The following is a 17,176-nucleotide window of genomic DNA, read 5'->3' as shown; positions in this document are numbered from 1 at the left end:
AGACAGTAGGAAGAGTCAGTCTTCTTGTACTTAAGTCGGCATTGTGCCGTTTGTATTTAGTTCCGATGCAATTTCTGTGTTTCATCGTCAATAAGAAGGTCCTAGAGATATAGTAAACCTGAAGTGAAGCATCGGAATCTATAACTAGTGTCACAGGAATGGTTCAAAACATAGTCAGTAAGAAGTGTCAATCTTCTTGTACTTAAGTCGGCATTCTGCCTTTTGTATTTAATTCCGATGCAATTTCTGTGTTTCATCGTCAATACGAAGATCCAAGAGATACAGTAAACCTGAAGTGAAGCATCGGAATCTGTAACTAGTGTCACAGGAATGGTTCAAAACATAGTCAGTAAGAAGAGTCAGTCTTCTTGTACTTATGTTGGCATTGTGCCTTTTGTGTTTAATTCCGATGCAATTTCTGTGTTTCAACGTCAATATGAAGGTCAGAGGGATACAGTAAACCTGAAGTGAAGCATCGGAATCTATAACTAGTGTCACAGGAATGGTTCAAAACAGTCAGTAAGAAGAGTCAGTCTCCTTGTACTTAAGTCGGCATTTTGCATTTTGTATTTAATTCCGATGCATTTTCTGTGTTTCATCGTCAATAAGATGGTCCAAGGGATACAGTAAACCTGAAGTGAAGCATCGAAATCTATAACTAGTGTCACAGGAATGGTTCAAAACATAGACAGTAGGAAGAGTCAATCTTCTAGTACTTAAGTCGGCATTGTGCCTTTTCTATTTACTTCCGATGCAATTTCTGTGTTTCATCGTCAAAAAGAAGGGCAGAGGGATACAGTAAACCTGAAGTGAAGCATCGGAATGTATAACTAGTGTCACAGGAATGGTTCAAAACATAGTCAGTAAGAAGAGTCAGTCTTCTTGTACTTATGTTGGCATTGTGCCTTTTGTATTTCATTCCGATGCAATTTCTGTGTTTCATCGTCAATACGAAGGTCATAGGGATACAGTAAACCTGAAGTGAAGCATCGGAATCTATAACTAGTGTCACAGGAATGGTTCAAAACATAGACAGTAGGAAGAGACAGTCTTCTAGTACTTAAGTCGGCATTGTGCCTTTTTTATTTAATTCCGATGCAATTTCTGTGTTTCATCGTCAATAAGTAGGTCCAAGGGATACGGTAAACCTGAAGTTAAGCATCGGAATCTATAACTAGTGTCACTGGAATGGTTCTAACATAGACAGTAAGAAGGGTCAGACTTCTTGTTCTTAAGTCGGCATTGTGCCTTTTATATTTAATTCCGATGCAATTTCTTTGTTCCATCGTCAATTAGAAGGTCCAAGGGATACAGTAAAAATGAAGTAAAGCATCGGAATCTATAACTAGTGTCACAGGAATGGTTCAATACTTAGACAGTAGGAAGAGTCAGTCTTCTTGTACTTAAGTCGGCATTGTGCCATTTCTATTTAATTCCGATGCAATTTCTGTATTTCATCGTCAAAAAGAGGGTCAGAGGGATACAGTAAACCTGAAGTGAAGCATCGGAATCTATAACTAGTGTCACAGGATTGGTTCAAATCATAGACAGTAGGAAGAGTCAGTCTTCTTGTACTTAAGTCGGCTTTGTGCCTTTTCTATTTATTTCCGATGCAATTTCTGTGTTTCATCGTCAATAAGTAGGTCCAAGGGATACAGTAAACCTGAGGTGAAGCATCGGAATCTATAACTAGTGTCACAGGAATTGGACAAAACATAGACAGTAGGAAGAACCAGTCTTTTTGTACTTAAGACGGCATTGTGCTTTTTCTATTTAATTCCGATGCAACTTCTGTGTTTCATCGTCTATAAAAAGGTCAGAGGGATACAGTAAACCTGAAGTGAAGCATCGGAATCTATAGCTAGTGTCACTGGATTGGTTCTAACATAGACAGTAAGAAGGGTCAGTCTTCTTGTACTTATGAAGGCATTGTCCCTTTTGTATTTAATTCCGATGCAATTTCTGTGTTTCATCGTCAATAAGAAGGTCCAAGGGACACAGTAAACCTGAAGTGAAGCATTGGAATCTATAAATAGTGTCACAGGAATGGTTCAAAACATAGGCAGTAAGAAAAGTCAGTCTTCTTGTACTTAAGTCGGCATTGTGCCTTTTGTATTTAATTCCGCTCCAACTTCTGTGCTTCATCGTCAATAAGAAGGTCGGAGGAATACAGTAAATCTGAAGTGAAGCATCGGAATCTATAACTTGTGTCACCGGAATGGTTGAAAACAGTCCGTAAGAGGAGTCAGTCTTCTTGTAATTAAGTCGGCATTGTGCCTTTTGTATTTAATTCCGATGCAATATTTGTTTTTCATCGTCAACAAGAAGGTCCAAGGGATACAGTAAACGTGAAGTGAAGCATCGGAATCCATAACTAGTGTCACAGGAATGGTTCAAAACATAGACAGTAAGAAGAGTCAGTCTTCTTGTACTTAAGTCTGCATTGTGCCTCTTCTATTTAATTCCGATGCAACATCTGTGTTTCATCGCCAAAAAGAAGGTCAGAGGGATAGAGTAAACCCGAAGTGAATAATCGGAACATATAACTAGTGTCACAGGAATGGTTCAAAACATAGACAGTAGGAAGAGTCAGCCTTCTTGTACCTGAGTCGGCATTGTGACTTTTGTATTTAATTCCGATGCACTGTCTGTGTTCCATCGTCTATAAGAAGATCCAAGGGATACAGTAAACCTGAAATGAAGCATCGGAATCAATAACTGGTGTCACAGGTTTAGTTCAAAACATATACAGTAGGAAGATTCAGTCTACATGTACTTAAGTCATCATTGTGCCTTTCGTATTTATTTCCGATGCAATTTCTGTGTTTCATCGTCAATAAAAAGGTCAGAGGGATACAGTAAACCTGAAGTGAAGCATCGGAATCTATAACTAGTGTCACAGGAATGGTTCAAAACATAGTCAGTAAGAAGAGTCAGTCTTCTTGTACTTAAGTCGGCATTGGGCCTTTTGTATTTAATTCCGATGCAATTTCTGTGTCTCATCGTCAATAAGAAGGTCAGAGGGATACAGTGAACCAGCGGTGAAGCAGTGGAATCTATAACTAGTGTCACAGGAATGGTTCAAAGCATAGCCAGTAGGAAGTGTCAGTCTTCTTTTACTTAAGTCGGCATTGTGCCTATTCTATTTAAATCCGATGCAATTTCCGTGTTTCGTCGCCAATAAGAATGTCCAAAGGATACAGTGGACCTGAAGTGAAGCATCCGAATCCTTAACTAATGTCACAGGAATCGTTCAAAATCATAGACAGTAGGAAGAGTCAGTCTTCTTGTACGTAAGTCGGCATTGTGCCTTTTGTATTTAGTTCCGATGCAATTTCTGTGTTTCATCATCAATACGAAGGTCCTAGGGATACAGTAAACCTGAAGTGAAGGATCGGAATGTACAACTAGTGTCACAGGAATGGTTGAAAACATAGTCAGTAAGAATAGTCAGTCTTCTTGTACTTAAGTCGGCATTGTGCCTTTTGTATTTAATTCCGATGCAATTTCTGTGTTTCATCGTATATAAGAAGGTAGAGGGATACAGCAAACCTGAAGTGAAGCATCGGAATCTATAACTAGTGTCACAGGAATGGTTTAAAACATAGAGATTAAGATGAGTCAGTCTTCTTGTACTTAAGTCGGCATTGTGCCTATTCTATCAAATTCCAATGCAATTTCTGTATTTCGTCGCAAATAAGAAGGTCCAAAGGATACAGTAAACCTGAAGTGAAGCATCGGAATCTATAACTAATGTCACAGGAATCGTTCAAAGCATAGACAGTAGGAAGAGTCAGTCTTCTTGTACTTAAGTCGGCATTGTGCCTTTTGTATTTAGTTCCGATGCAATTTCTGTGTTTCATCGTCAATAAGAAGGTCCTAGAGATATAGTAAACCTGAAGTGAAACATCGGAATCTATAACTAGTGTCACAGGAATGGTTCAAAACGTAGTCAGTAAGAAGTGTCAATCTTCTTGTACTTAAGTCTGCATTCTGCCTTTTGTATTTAATTCCGATGCAATTTCTGTGTTTCATCGTCAATACGAAGATCCAAGAGATACAGTAAACCTGAAGTGAAGCATCGGAATCTGTAACTAGTGTCACAGGAATGGTTCAAAACATAGTCAGTAAGAAGAGTCAGTCTTCTTGTACTTATGTTGGCATTGTGGCTTTTGTATTTAATTCCGATGCAATATCTGTGTTTCAACGTCAATATGAATGTCAGAGGGATACAGCAAACCTGAAGTGAAGCATCGGAATCTATAACTAGTGTCACAGGAATGGTTCAAAACAGTCAGTAAGAAGAGTCAGTCTTCTTGTACTTATGTTGGCATTCTGCCTTTTGTATTTAATTCCGATGCAATTTCTGTGTTTCATCGTCAATACGAATGTCATAGGGATACAGTAAACCTGAAGTGAAGCATCGGAATCTATAACTAGTGTCACAGGAGTGGTTCAAAACAGTCAGTAAGAAGAGACAGTCTTCTTGTACTTAAGTCGGCATTGTGCATTTTGTATTTAATTCCGATGCATTTTCTGTGTTTCATCGTCAATAAGATGGTCCAGGGGATACAGTAAACCTGAAGTGAAGCATCGAAATCTATAACTAGTGTCACAGGAATGGTTCAAAACATAGACAGTAGGAAGAGTCAGTCTTCTAGTACTTAAGTCGGCATTGTGCCTTTTCCATTTACTTCCGATTCAATTTCTGTGTTTCATCGTCAAAAAGAAGGTCAGAGGGATACAGTAACCCTGAAGTGAGGCATCGGAATGTATAACTAGTGTCACAGGAATGGTTCAAAACATAGTCAGAAAGAAGAGTCAGTCTTCTTGTACTTATGTTGGCATTGTGCCTTTTGTATTTACTTCCGATGCAATTTCTGTGTTTCATCGTCAACACGAAGGTCATAGGGATACAGTAAACCTGAAGTGAAGCATCGGAATCTATAACTAGTGTTACAGTAATGGTTCAAAACAGTCAGTAAGAAGAGACAGTCTCCTTGTACTTAAGTCGGCATTGTGCATTTTGTATTTAATTCCAATGCAATTTCTGTGTTTCATCGTCAATAAGAAGGTCCAAGGGATACGGTAAACCTGAAGTGAAGTTTCGGAATCTATAACTAGTGTCACTGGAATGGTTCCAACATAGACAGTAAGAAGGGTTAGTCTTCTTGTTCTTAAGTCGGCATTGTGCCTTTTGTATTTAATTCCGATGCAATTTCTGTGTTTCATCGTCAATAAGAAGGTCCAAGGGATACAGTAAAAATGAAGTAAAGCATCGGAATCCATAACTAGTGTCACAGGAATGGTTCACAACATAGACAGTATGAAGAACCAGTCTTCTTGTACTTAAGTCGGCATTGTGCTTATTCTATTTAATTCCGATGCAATTTCTGTGTTTCATCGTCTATAGGAAGGTCAGAGGGATACAATAAACCAGAAGTGTAGCATCGGAATCTATAACTAGTGACTCTGGAATGGTTCTAACATAGACAGTAAGAAGGATCAGTCTTCTAGTACTTAAGTCGGCATTGTGCCTTTTGTATTTAATTCCGATGCAATTGCTGTGTTTCATCGTCAGTAAGAAGGTCCAAGGGATACAGTAAACCTGAAGTGAAGCATCGGAATCTATAACTAGTGTCACAGGAATGGTTCAAAACGTAGACAGTAAGAAGAGTCAGCCTTCTTGTACTTAAGTCGGCATTGTGCCTTTTGTATTTAATTCCGATCCAACTTCTGTGTTTCATCGTCAATAAGAAGGTCAGAGGGATACAGTAAATCTGAAGTGAAGCGTCGGAATCTATAACTAGTGGCACAGGAATGGTTCAAAACAGTCAGTAAGGAGAGTCAGTCTCCTTGTAATTAAGTCGGCATTGTGCCTTTTGTATTGAATTCCGATGCAATATCTGTGTTTCATCGTCAATAAGAGGGTCCAAGGGATACAGTAAACGTGAAGTGAAGCATCGGAATCCATAACTAGTGTCACAGGAATGGTTCAAAACATAGATAGTAAGAAGAGTCAGTCTTCTTGTACTTAAGTCGGCATTGTGCATTTTCTATTTAATTCCGATGCAATTTCTGTGTTTCATCGTCAAAATGAAGGTCACTGGGATAGAGTAAAGCTGAAGTGAATAATCGGAATCTATAACTAGTGTCTCAGGAACGGTTCAAACCATAGACAGTAGTAACACTCAGCCTTCTTGTACTTGAGTCGGCATTGTGCCTTTTCTATTAAATTCCGATGCAATTTCTGTGTTTCGTCGTCAAAAAGAAGGTCAGAGGGGTACAGTAAACCTGAAGTGAAGCATCGGAATCTATAACTAGTGTCACAGGAATGGTTCAAAACATAGACAGTAGAAAGAGTCATTCTTCTTGTACTGAAGTCGGCATTGTGCCTTTTCTATTTAATTCCGATGGAATTTCTGTGTTTCATCGTCAAAAAAAAGGTCAGAGGGATACAGTAAACCTGTAGTGAAGCATCGGAATCTATAACTAGTGTCACAGGAATGGTTCAAAGCATAGACAGTAGGAAGAGTCAGTCTTCTTGTACTTAAGTCGGCATTGTGCCTCTTCTATTTAATTCCGATGCAATTTTTGTGTTTCATCGTCAATAAGTAGGTCCAAGGGATACGGTAAACCTGAGGTGAAGCATCGGAATCTATAACTAGTGTCACAGGAATGGTTCAAAACATAGACAGTAGGAAGAGTCAGTCTTCTTGTACTTAAGTCGGCATTGTGCCTTTTGTATTTAATTCCGATGCAATTTCTGTGTTTCATCGTCAATAAGAAGGTCCAAGGAATACAGTAATAAGGAAGTGAAGCATCGGAATCTATAACTAGTGTCACAGGAATGGTTCAAAGCATAGACAGTATGAAGAACCAGTCTTCTTGTACTTAAGTCGGCATTGTGCTTATTCTATTTAATTCCGATGCAATTTCGGTGTTTCATCTTCTATAAGAAGGTCAGAGGGATACAGTAAACCAGAAGTGAAGCATCAGAATCTATAACTAGTGTCACTGGAATTGTTCTAACGTAGTCAGTAAGAAGGGTCAGTCTTCTTGTACTTAAGTCAGCATTGTGCCTTTTGTATTTAATTCCGATGCAATTTCTGTGTTTCATCGTCAATAAGGAGGTCCAAGGAATACAGTAAACCTGAAGTGAAGCATCGGAATCTATAACTAGTGTCACAGGAATGGTTCAAGACATAGACAGTAAGAAGAGTCAGTCTTCTCGTACTTAAGTCAGCTTTGTGCCTTTTGTATTTAATTCCGATCCAACTTCTGTGTTTCATCGTCAATAAGAAGGTCAGAGGGATACACTAAATCTGAAGTGAAGCATCGGAATCTATAACTAGTGTCACAGGAATGGTTCAAAACAGTCAGTAAGGAGAGTCAGTCTTCTTGTAATTAAGTCGGCATTGTGCCTTTTGTATTTAATTCCGATGCAATATCTGTGTTTCATCGTCAATAAGAAGGTCCAAGGGATACAGTAAACGTGAAGTGAAGCATCGGAATCTATAACTAGTGTCACAGGAATGGTTCAAAACATAGACAGTAAGGAGAGTCAGCCTTCTTGTACTTAAGTCGGCATTGTGCCTTTTCTATTTATTTCCGATGCAATTTCTGTGTCTCATCGTCAAAAAGAAGGTCAGTGGGATAGAGTAAACCTGAAGTGCATAATCGGAATCTATAACTAGTGTCACAGGAACGGTTCAAACCATAGACAGTAGAAAGAGTCAGCCTTCTTGTACTTGAGTCGCATTGTGATTTTTCTATTTAATTCCGATGCAATTTCTGTGTTTCATCGTCAATAAGAAGGACAGAGGGATACAGTAAACCTGAAGTGAAACATCGGAATCTATAACTAGTGTCACTGGAATGGTTCTAACATAGACAGTAAGTAGCTTCAGTCTTCTTGTACTTAAGTCGGCATTGTGCCCTTTGTATTTAATTACGATGCAATTTCTGTGTTTCATCGTCAATAAGAAGGTCCAAGGGATACAGTAAAAATGAAGTGAAGCATCGGAATCTATAACTAGTGTCACAGGAATGGTTCAAAACATGGACAGTATGAAGAACCAGTTTTCTTATACTTAAGTCGTTATTGTGCCTATTCTATTTAATTACGATGCAATTTCTGTGTTTCATCGTCTATAAGATGGCCAGAGGGATGCAGTGAACCAGAAGTGAAGCATCGGAATCTATAACTATTGTCACTGGAATGGTTCTAACATAGACAGTAAGAAGGGTCAGTCTTCTAGTACTTAAGTCGGCATTGTGCCTTTTGTATTTAATTCCGATGCAATTTCTGTGTTCCATCATCAATAAGAAAGTCCAAGGGATACAGTAAACCTGAAGTGAAGCATCGGATTCTATAACTAGTGTCACAGGAATGGTTCAAAACATAGACAGTAAGAAGAGTCAGTCTTCTTGTACTTAAGTCGGCATTGTGCCTTTTGTATTTAATTCCGATCCAACTTCTGTGTTTCATCGTCAAAATGAAGGTACGAGGGATACAGTAAACAGAAAGTGAAGCATCGGAATCTATAACTAGTGTCACAGGAATGGTTCAAAACATAGACAGTAGGAAGAGTCAGTCTTCTTGTAATTAAGTCGGCAGTGTGCCTTTTTTATTTAATTCCGATGCAATTTCTGTGTTTCATCGTCAATAAGTAGGTCCAAGGGATACGGTAAACCTGAAGTGAAGTTTCGGAATCTATAACTAGTGTCACTGGAATGGTTCCAACATAGACAGTAAGAAGGGTTAGTCTTCTTGTTCTTAAGTCGGCATTGTGCCTTTTGTATTTTATTCCGATGCAATTTCTGTGTTTCATCGTCAATAAGAAGGTCCAAGGGATACAGTAAAAATGAAGTAAAGCATCGGAATCCATAACTAGTGTCACAGGAATGGTTCACAACATAGACAGTATGAAGAACCAGTCTTCTTGTACTTAAGTCGGCGTTGTGCTTATTCTATTTAATTCTGATGCAATTTCTGTGTTTCATCGTCTATAGGAAGGTCAGAGTGATACAATAAACCTGAAGTGTAGCATCGGAATCTATAACTAGTGACTCTGGAATGGTTCTAACATAGACAGTAAGAAGGGTCAGTCTTCTAGTACTTAAGTCGGCATTGTGCCTTTTGTATTTAATTCCGATGCAATTGCTGTGTTTCATCGTCAATAAGAAGGTCCAAGGGATACAGTAAACCTGAAGTGAAGCATCGGAATCTATAACTAGTGTCACAGGAATGGTTCAAAACATAGACAGTAAGAAGAGTCAGCCTTCTTGTACTTAAGTCGGCATTGTGCCTTTTGTATTTAATTCCGATCCAACTTCTGTGTTTCATCGTCAATAAGAAGGTCAGAGGGATACAGTAAATCTGAAGTGAAGCGTCGGAATCTATAACTAGTGTCACAGGAATGGTTCAAAACAGTCAGTAAGGAGAGTCAGTCTCCTTGTAATTAAGTCGGCATTGTGCCTTTTGTATTTAATTCCGATGCAATATCTGTGTTTCATCGTCAATAAGAAGGTCCAAGGGATACAGTAAACGTGAAGTGAAGCATCGGAATCCATAACTAGTGTCACAGGAATGGTTCAGAACATAGATAGTAAGAAGAGTCAGTCTTCTTGTACTTAAGTCGGCTTTGTGCATTTTCTATTTAATTCCGATGCAATTTCTGTGTTTCATCGTCAAAATGAAGGTCAGTGGGATAGAGTAAAGCTGAAGTGAATAATCGGAATCTATAACTAGTGTCTCAGGAACGGTTCAAACCATAGACAGTAGTAACACTCAGCCTTCTTGTACTTGAGTCGGCATTGTGCCTTTTCTATTAAATTCCGATGCAATTTCTGTGTTTCGTCGTCAAAAAGAAGGTCAGAGGGGTACAGTAAACCTGAAGTGAAGCATCGGAATCTATAACTAGTGTCACAGGAATGGTTCAAAACATAGACAGTAGAAAGAGTCATTCTTCTTGTACTGAAGTCGGCATTGTGCCTTTTCTATTTAATTCCGATGGAATTTCTGTGTTTCATCGTCAAAAAAAAGGTCAGAGGGATACAGTAAACCTGTAGTGAAGCATCGGAATCTATAACTAGTGTCACAGGAATGGTTCAAAGCATAGACAGTAGGAAGAGTCAGTCTTCTTGTACTTAAGTCGGCATTGTGCCTCTTCTATTTAATTCCGATGCAATTTCTGTGTTTCATCGTCAATAAGTAGGTCCAAGGGATACGGTAAACCTGAGGTGAAGCATCGGAATCTATAACTAGTGTCACAGGAATGGTCAAAACATAGACAGTAGGAAGCATCAGTCTTCTTGTACTTAAGTAGGCATTGTGCCTTTTGTATTTAAATCCGATGCAATTTCTGTGTTTCATCGTCAATAAGAAGGTCCAAGGGATACAGTAATAAGGAAGTGAAGCATCGGAATCTATAACTAGTGTCACAGGAATGGTTCAAAGCATAGACAGTATGAAGAACCAGTCTTCTTGTACTTAAGTCGGCATTGTGCTTATTCTATTTAATTCCGATGCAATTTCGGTGTTTCATCTTCTATAAGAAGGTCAGAGGGATACAGTAAACCAGAAGTGAAGCATCAGAATCTATAACTAGTGTCACTGGAATTGTTCTAACGTAGTCAGTAAGAAGGGTCAGTCTTCTTGTACTTAAGTCAGCATTGTGCCTTTTGTATTTAATTCCGATGCAATTTCTGTGTCTCATCGTCAAAAAGAAGGTCAGTGGGATAGAGTAAACCTGAAGTGCATAATCGGAATCTATAACTAGTGTCACAGGAACGGTTCAAACCATAGACAGTAGAAAGAGTCAGCCTTCTTGTACTTGAGTCGCATTGTGATTTTTCTATTTAATTCCGATGCAATTTCTGTGTTTCATCGTCAATAAGAAGGACAGAGGGATACAGTAAACCTGAAGTGAAGCATCGGAATCTATAACTAGTGTCACTGGAATGGTTCTAACATAGACAGTAAGTAGCTTCAGTCTTCTTGTACTTAAGTCGGCATTGTGCCCATTGTATCTTATTCCGATGCAATTTCTGTGGTTCATCGTCAATAAGAAGGTCCAAGGGATACAGTAAAAATGAAGTGAAGCATCGGAATCTATAACTAGTGTCACAGGAATGGTTCAAAACATGGACAGTATGAAGAACCAGTTTTCTTGTACTTAAGTCGTTATTGTGCCTATTCTATTTAATTACGATGCAATTTCTGTGTTTCATCGTCTATAAGATGGTCAGAGGGATACAGTGAACCAGAAGTGAAGCATCGGAATCTATAACTATTGTCACTGGAATGGTTCTAACATAGACAGTAAGAAGGGTCAGTCTTCTAGTACTTAAGTCGGCATTGTGCCTTTTGTATTTAATCCGATGCAATTTCTGTGTTCCATCATCAATAAGAAAGTCCAAGGGATACAGTAAACCTGAAGTGAAGCATCGGATTCTATAACTAGTGGCACAGGAATGGTTCAAAACATAGACAGTAAGAAGAGTCAGTCTTCTTGTACTTAAGTCGGCATTGTGCCTTTTGTATTTAATTCCGATCCAACTTCTGTGTTTCATCGTCAAAATGAAGGTAGGAGGGATACAGTAAACATAAAGTGAAGCATCGGAATCTATAACTAGTGTCACAGGAATGGTTCAAAACATAGACAGTAGGAAGAGTCAGTCTTCTTGTAATTAAGTCGGCAGTGTGCCTTTTTTATTTAATTCCGATGCAATTTCAGTGTTTCATCGTCAATAAGTAGGTCTAAGGGATACGGTAAACCTGAAGTGAAGTTTCGGAATCTATAACTAGTGTCACTGGAATGGTTCCAACATAGACAGTAAGAAGGGTTAGTCTTCTTGTTCTAAAGTCGGCATTGTGCCTTTTGTATTTAATTCCGATGCAATTGCTGTGTTTCATCGTCAATAAGAAGGTCCAAGGGATACAGTAAACCTGGAATGAAGCATCGGAATCTATAACTAGTGTCACAGGAATGGTTCAAAACATAGACAGTAAGAAGAGTCAGCCTTCTTGTACTTAAGTCGGCATTATGCCTTTTGTATTTAATTCCGATCCAACTTCTGTGTTTCATCGTCAATAAAAAGGAGAGGGATACAGTAAATCTGAAGTGAAGCGTCGGAATCTATAACTAGTGTCACAGGAATGGTTCAAAACAGTCAGTAAGGAGAGTCAGTCTCCTTGTAATTAAGTCGGCATTGTGCCTTTTGTATTTAATTCCGATGCAATATCTGTGTTTCATCGTCAATAAGAAGGTCCAAGGGATACAGTAAACGTGAAGTGAAGCATCGGAATCCATAACTAGTGTCACAGGAATGGTTCAAAGCATAGATAGTAAGAAGAGTCAGTCTTCTTGTACTTAAGTCGGCATTGTGCATTTTCTATTTAATTCCGATGCAATTTCTGTGTTTCATCGTCAAAATGAAGGTCAGTGGGATAGAGTAAAGCTGAAGTGAATAATCGGAATCTATAACTAGTGTCTCAGGAACGGTTCAAACCATAGACAGTAGTAACACTCAGCCTTCTTGTACTTGAGTCGGCATTGTGCCTTTTCTATTAAATTCCGATGCAATTTCTGTGTTTCGTCGTCAAAAAGAAGGTCAGAGGGGTACAGTAAACCTGAAGTGAAGCATCGGAATCTATAACTAGTGTCACAGGAATGGTTCAAAACATAGACAGTAGTAAGAGTCATTCTTCTTGTACTGAAGTCGGCATTGTGCCTTTTCTATTTAATTCCGATGGAATTTCTGTGTTTCATCGTCAAAAAAAAGGTCAGAGGGATACAGTAAACCTGTAGTGAAGCATCGGAATCTATAACTAGTGTCACAGGAATGGTTCAAAGCATAGACAGTAGGAAGAGTCAGTCTTCTTGTACTTAAGTCGGCATTGTGCCTCTTCTATTTAATTCCGATGCAATTTCTGTGTTTCATCGTCAATAAGTAGGTCCAAGGGATACGGTAAACCTGAGGTGAAGCATCGGAATCTATAACTAGTGTCACAGGAATGGTTCAAAACATAGACAGTAGGAAGAGTCAGTCTTCTTGTACTTAAGTCGGCATTGTGCCTTTTGTATTTAATTCCGATGCAATTTCTGTGTTTCATCGTCAATAAGAAGGTCCAAGGGATACAGTAATAAGGAAGTGAAGCATCGGAATCTATAACTAGTGTCACAGGAATGGTTCAAAGCATAGACAGTATGAAGAACCAGTCTTCTTGTACTTAAGTCGGCATTGTGCTTATTCTATTTAATTCCGATGCAATTTCGGTGTTTCATCTTCTATAAGAAGGTCAGAGGGATACAGTAAACCAGAAGTGAAGCATCAGAATCTATAACTAGTGTCACTGGAATTGTTCTAACGTAGTCAGTAAGAAGGGTCAGTCTTCTTGTACTTAAGTCAGCATTGTGCCTTTTGTATTTAATTCCGATGCAATTTCTGTGTTTCATCGTCAATAAGGAGGTCCAAGGAATACAGTAAACCCGAAGTGAAGCATCGGAATCTATAACTAGTGTCACAGGAATGGTTCAAGACATAGACAGTAAGAAGAGTCAGTCTTCTTGTACTTAAGTCAGCATTGTGCCTTTTGTATTTAATTCCGATCCAACTTCTGTGTTTCATCGTCAATAAGAAGGTCAGAGGGATACAGTAAATCTGAAGTGAAGCATCGGAATCTATAACTAGTGTCACAGGAATGGTTCAAAACATAGACAGTAAGGAGAGTCAGTCTTCTTGTACTTAAGTCGGCATTGTGCCTTTTCTATTTAATTCCGATGCAATTTCTGTGTCTCATCGTCAAAAAGAAGGTCAGTGGGATAGAGTAAACCTGAAGTGCATAATCGGAATCTATAACTAGTGTCACAGGAACGGTTCAAACCATAGACAGTAGAAAGAGTCAGCCTTCTTGTACTTGAGTCGCATTGTGATTTTTCTATTTAATTCCGATGCAATTTCTGTGTTTCATCGTCAATAAGAAGGACAGAGGGATACAGTAAACCTGAAATGAAGCATCGGAATCTATAACTAGTGTCACTGGAATGGTTCTAACATAGACAGTAAGTAGCTTCAGTCTTCTTGTACTTAAGTCGGCATTGTGCCCTTTGTATTTAATTCCGATGCAATATCTGTGTTTCATCGTCAATAAGAAGGTCCAAGGGATACAGTAAAAATGAAGTGAAGCATCGGAATCTATAACTAGTGTCACAGGAATGGTTCAAAACATGGACAGTATGAAGAACCAGTTTTCTTGTACTTAAGTCGTTATTGTGCCTATTCTATTTAATTACGATGCAATTTCTGTGTTTCATCGTCTATAAGATGGTCAGAGGGATACAGTGAACCAGAAGTGAAGCATCGGAATCTATAACTATTGTCACTGGAATGGTTCTAACTTAGACAGTAAGAAGGGTCAGTCTTCTAGTACTTAAGTCGGCATTGTGCCTTTTGTATTTAATTCCGATGCAATTTCTGTGTTCCATCATCAATAAGAAAGTCCAAGGGATACAGTAAACCTGAAGTGAAGCATCGGATTCAATAACTAGTGTCACAGGAATGGTTCAAAACATAGACAGTAAGAAGAGTCAGTCTTCTTGTACTTAAGTCGGCATTGTGCCTTTTGTATTTAATTCCGATCCAACTTCTGTGTTTCATCGTCAATAAGAAGGTCAGAGGGATACAGTAAATCTGAAGTGAAGCATCGGAATCTATAACTAGTGTCACAGGAATGGTTCAAAACAGTCAGTAAGGAGAGTCAGTCTCCTTGTAATTAAGTCGGCATTGTGCCTTTTGTATTTAATTCCAATGCAATATCTGTGTTTCATCGTCAATAAAAAGGTCCAAGGGATACAGTAAACGTGAAGTGAAGCATCGGAATCCATAACTAGTGTCACAGGAATGATTCAAAACACAGACAGTAAGAAGAGTCAGTCTTCTTGTACTTAAGTCGGCATTGTGCATTTTCTATTTAATTCCGATGCAATTTCTGTGTTTCATCGCCAATAAGGAAATCAGAGGGATACAGTAAACCTGAAGTGAAGCATCCGAATCTACAACTAGTGTCACAGGAATGGTTCAAAACATAGTCAGTAAGAATAGTCAGTCTTCTTGTACTTAAGTCGGCATTGTGCCTTTTCTATTTAATTCCGATGCAATTTTCTGTGTTTCATCGTCAAAAAGAAGGTCAGAGGGATACAGTAAACCTGAAGTGAAGCATCGGAATCTATAACTAGTGTCACGGGAATGGTTCAAAACAGTCAGTAAGAAGTGTCAGTCTTCTTGTACTTAAGTCGGCATTGTGCATTTTGTATTTAATTCCGATGCTATTTCTGTGTTTCATCGTCAAAAAGATGGTCCAAGGGATACAGTAAACCTGAAGTGAAGCATCGGAATCTATAACTAGTGTCACAGGAACGGTTCAAAACATAGACAGTAAGAAGAGTCAGTCTTCTTGTACTTAAGTCGGCATTGTGCCTTTTCTATTTAATTCCGATGCAATTTCTGTGTTTCATCGTCAATATGTAGGTCCAAGGGATACAGTAAACCTCAAGTAAAGCATAGGAATCTATAACTAGTGTCACAGGAATGGTTCAAAACATAGACAGTAGGAAGAGTCAGTCTTCTTGTACTTAAGTCGGCATTGTGCCTTTTCTATTAAATTCCGATGCAATTTCTGTGTTTCGTCGTCAAAAAGAAGGTCTGAGGGGTACAGTAAACCTGAAGTGAAGCATCGGAATCTATAACTAGTGTCACAGGAATGGTTCAAAACATAGACAGTAGAAAGAGTCATTCTTCTTGTACTGAAGTCGGCATTGTGCCTTTTCTATTTAATTCCGATGGAATTTCTGTGTTTCATCGTCAAAAAAAAAAAGGTCAGAGGGATACAGTAAACCTGAAGTGAAGCATCGGAATCTATAACTAGTGTCACAGGAATGGTTCAAAACATAGACAGTAGGAAGAGTCAGTCTTCTTGTACTTAAGTCGGCATTGTGCCTCTTCTATTTAATTCCGATGCAATTTCTGTGTTTCATAGTCAATAAGTAGGTCCAAGGGATACGGTAAACCTGAGGTGAAGCATCGGAATCTATAACTAGTGTAACAGGAATGGTTCAAAACATAGACAGTAGCAAGCATCAGTCTTCTTGTACTTAAGTCGGCATTGTGCCTTTTGTATTTAATTCCGATGCAATTTCTGTGTTTCATCGTCAATAAGAAGGTCCAAGGGATACAGTAAAAATGAAGTGAAGCATCGGAATCTATAACTAGTGTCACAGGAATGGTTCAAAACATAGACAGTATGAAGAACAAGTCTTCTTGTACTTAAGTCGGCATTGTGCTTATTCTATTTAATTCCGATGCAATTTCGGTGTTTCATCTTCTATAAGAAGGTCAGAGGGATACAGTAAACCAGAAGTGAAGATCAGAATCTATAACTAGTGTCACTGGAATTGTTCTAACGTAGTCAGTAAGAAGGGTCAGTCTTCTTGTACTTAAGTCAGCATTGTGCCTTTTGTATGTAATTCCGATGCAATTTCTGTGTTTCATCGTCAATAAGGAGGTCCAAGGAATACAGTAAACCTGAAGTGAAGCATCGGAATCTATAACTAGTGTCACAGGAATGGTTCAAGACATAGACAGCAAGAAGAGTCAGTCTTCTTGTACTTAAGTCAGCATTGTGCCTTTTGTATTTAATTCCGATCCAACTTCTGTGTTTCATCGTCAATAAGAAGGTCAGAGGGATACAGTAAATCTGAAGTGAAGCATCGGAATCTATAACTAGTGTCACAGGAACGGTTCAAAACATAGACAGTAAGAAGAGTCAGTCTTCTTGTACTTAAGTCGGCATTGTGCCTTTTCTATTTAATTCCGATGCAATTTCTGTGTTTCATCGTCAATATGTAGGTCCAAGGGATACAGTAAACCTCAAGTAAAGCATAGGAATCTATAACTAGTGTGACAGGAATGGTTCAAAACATAGACAGTAGGAAGAGTCAGTCTTCTTGTACTTAAGTCGGCATTGTGCCTTTTCTATTAAATTCCGATGCAATTTCTGTGTTTCGTCGTCAAAAAGAAGGTCAGAGGGGTACAGTAAACCTGAAGTGAAGCATCGGAATCTATAACTAGTGTCACAGGAATGGTTCAAGACATAGACAGTAGAAAGAGTCAT

This window comes from Schistocerca americana, chromosome 3 (assembly GCF_021461395.2).
Source record: "Schistocerca americana isolate TAMUIC-IGC-003095 chromosome 3, iqSchAmer2.1, whole genome shotgun sequence".
In the NCBI taxonomy this organism is placed as follows: domain Eukaryota; kingdom Metazoa; phylum Arthropoda; class Insecta; order Orthoptera; family Acrididae; genus Schistocerca; species Schistocerca americana.
The sequence above is the reverse complement of the archived record's forward strand: the minus strand, read 5'-3'. Positions refer to the sequence as shown.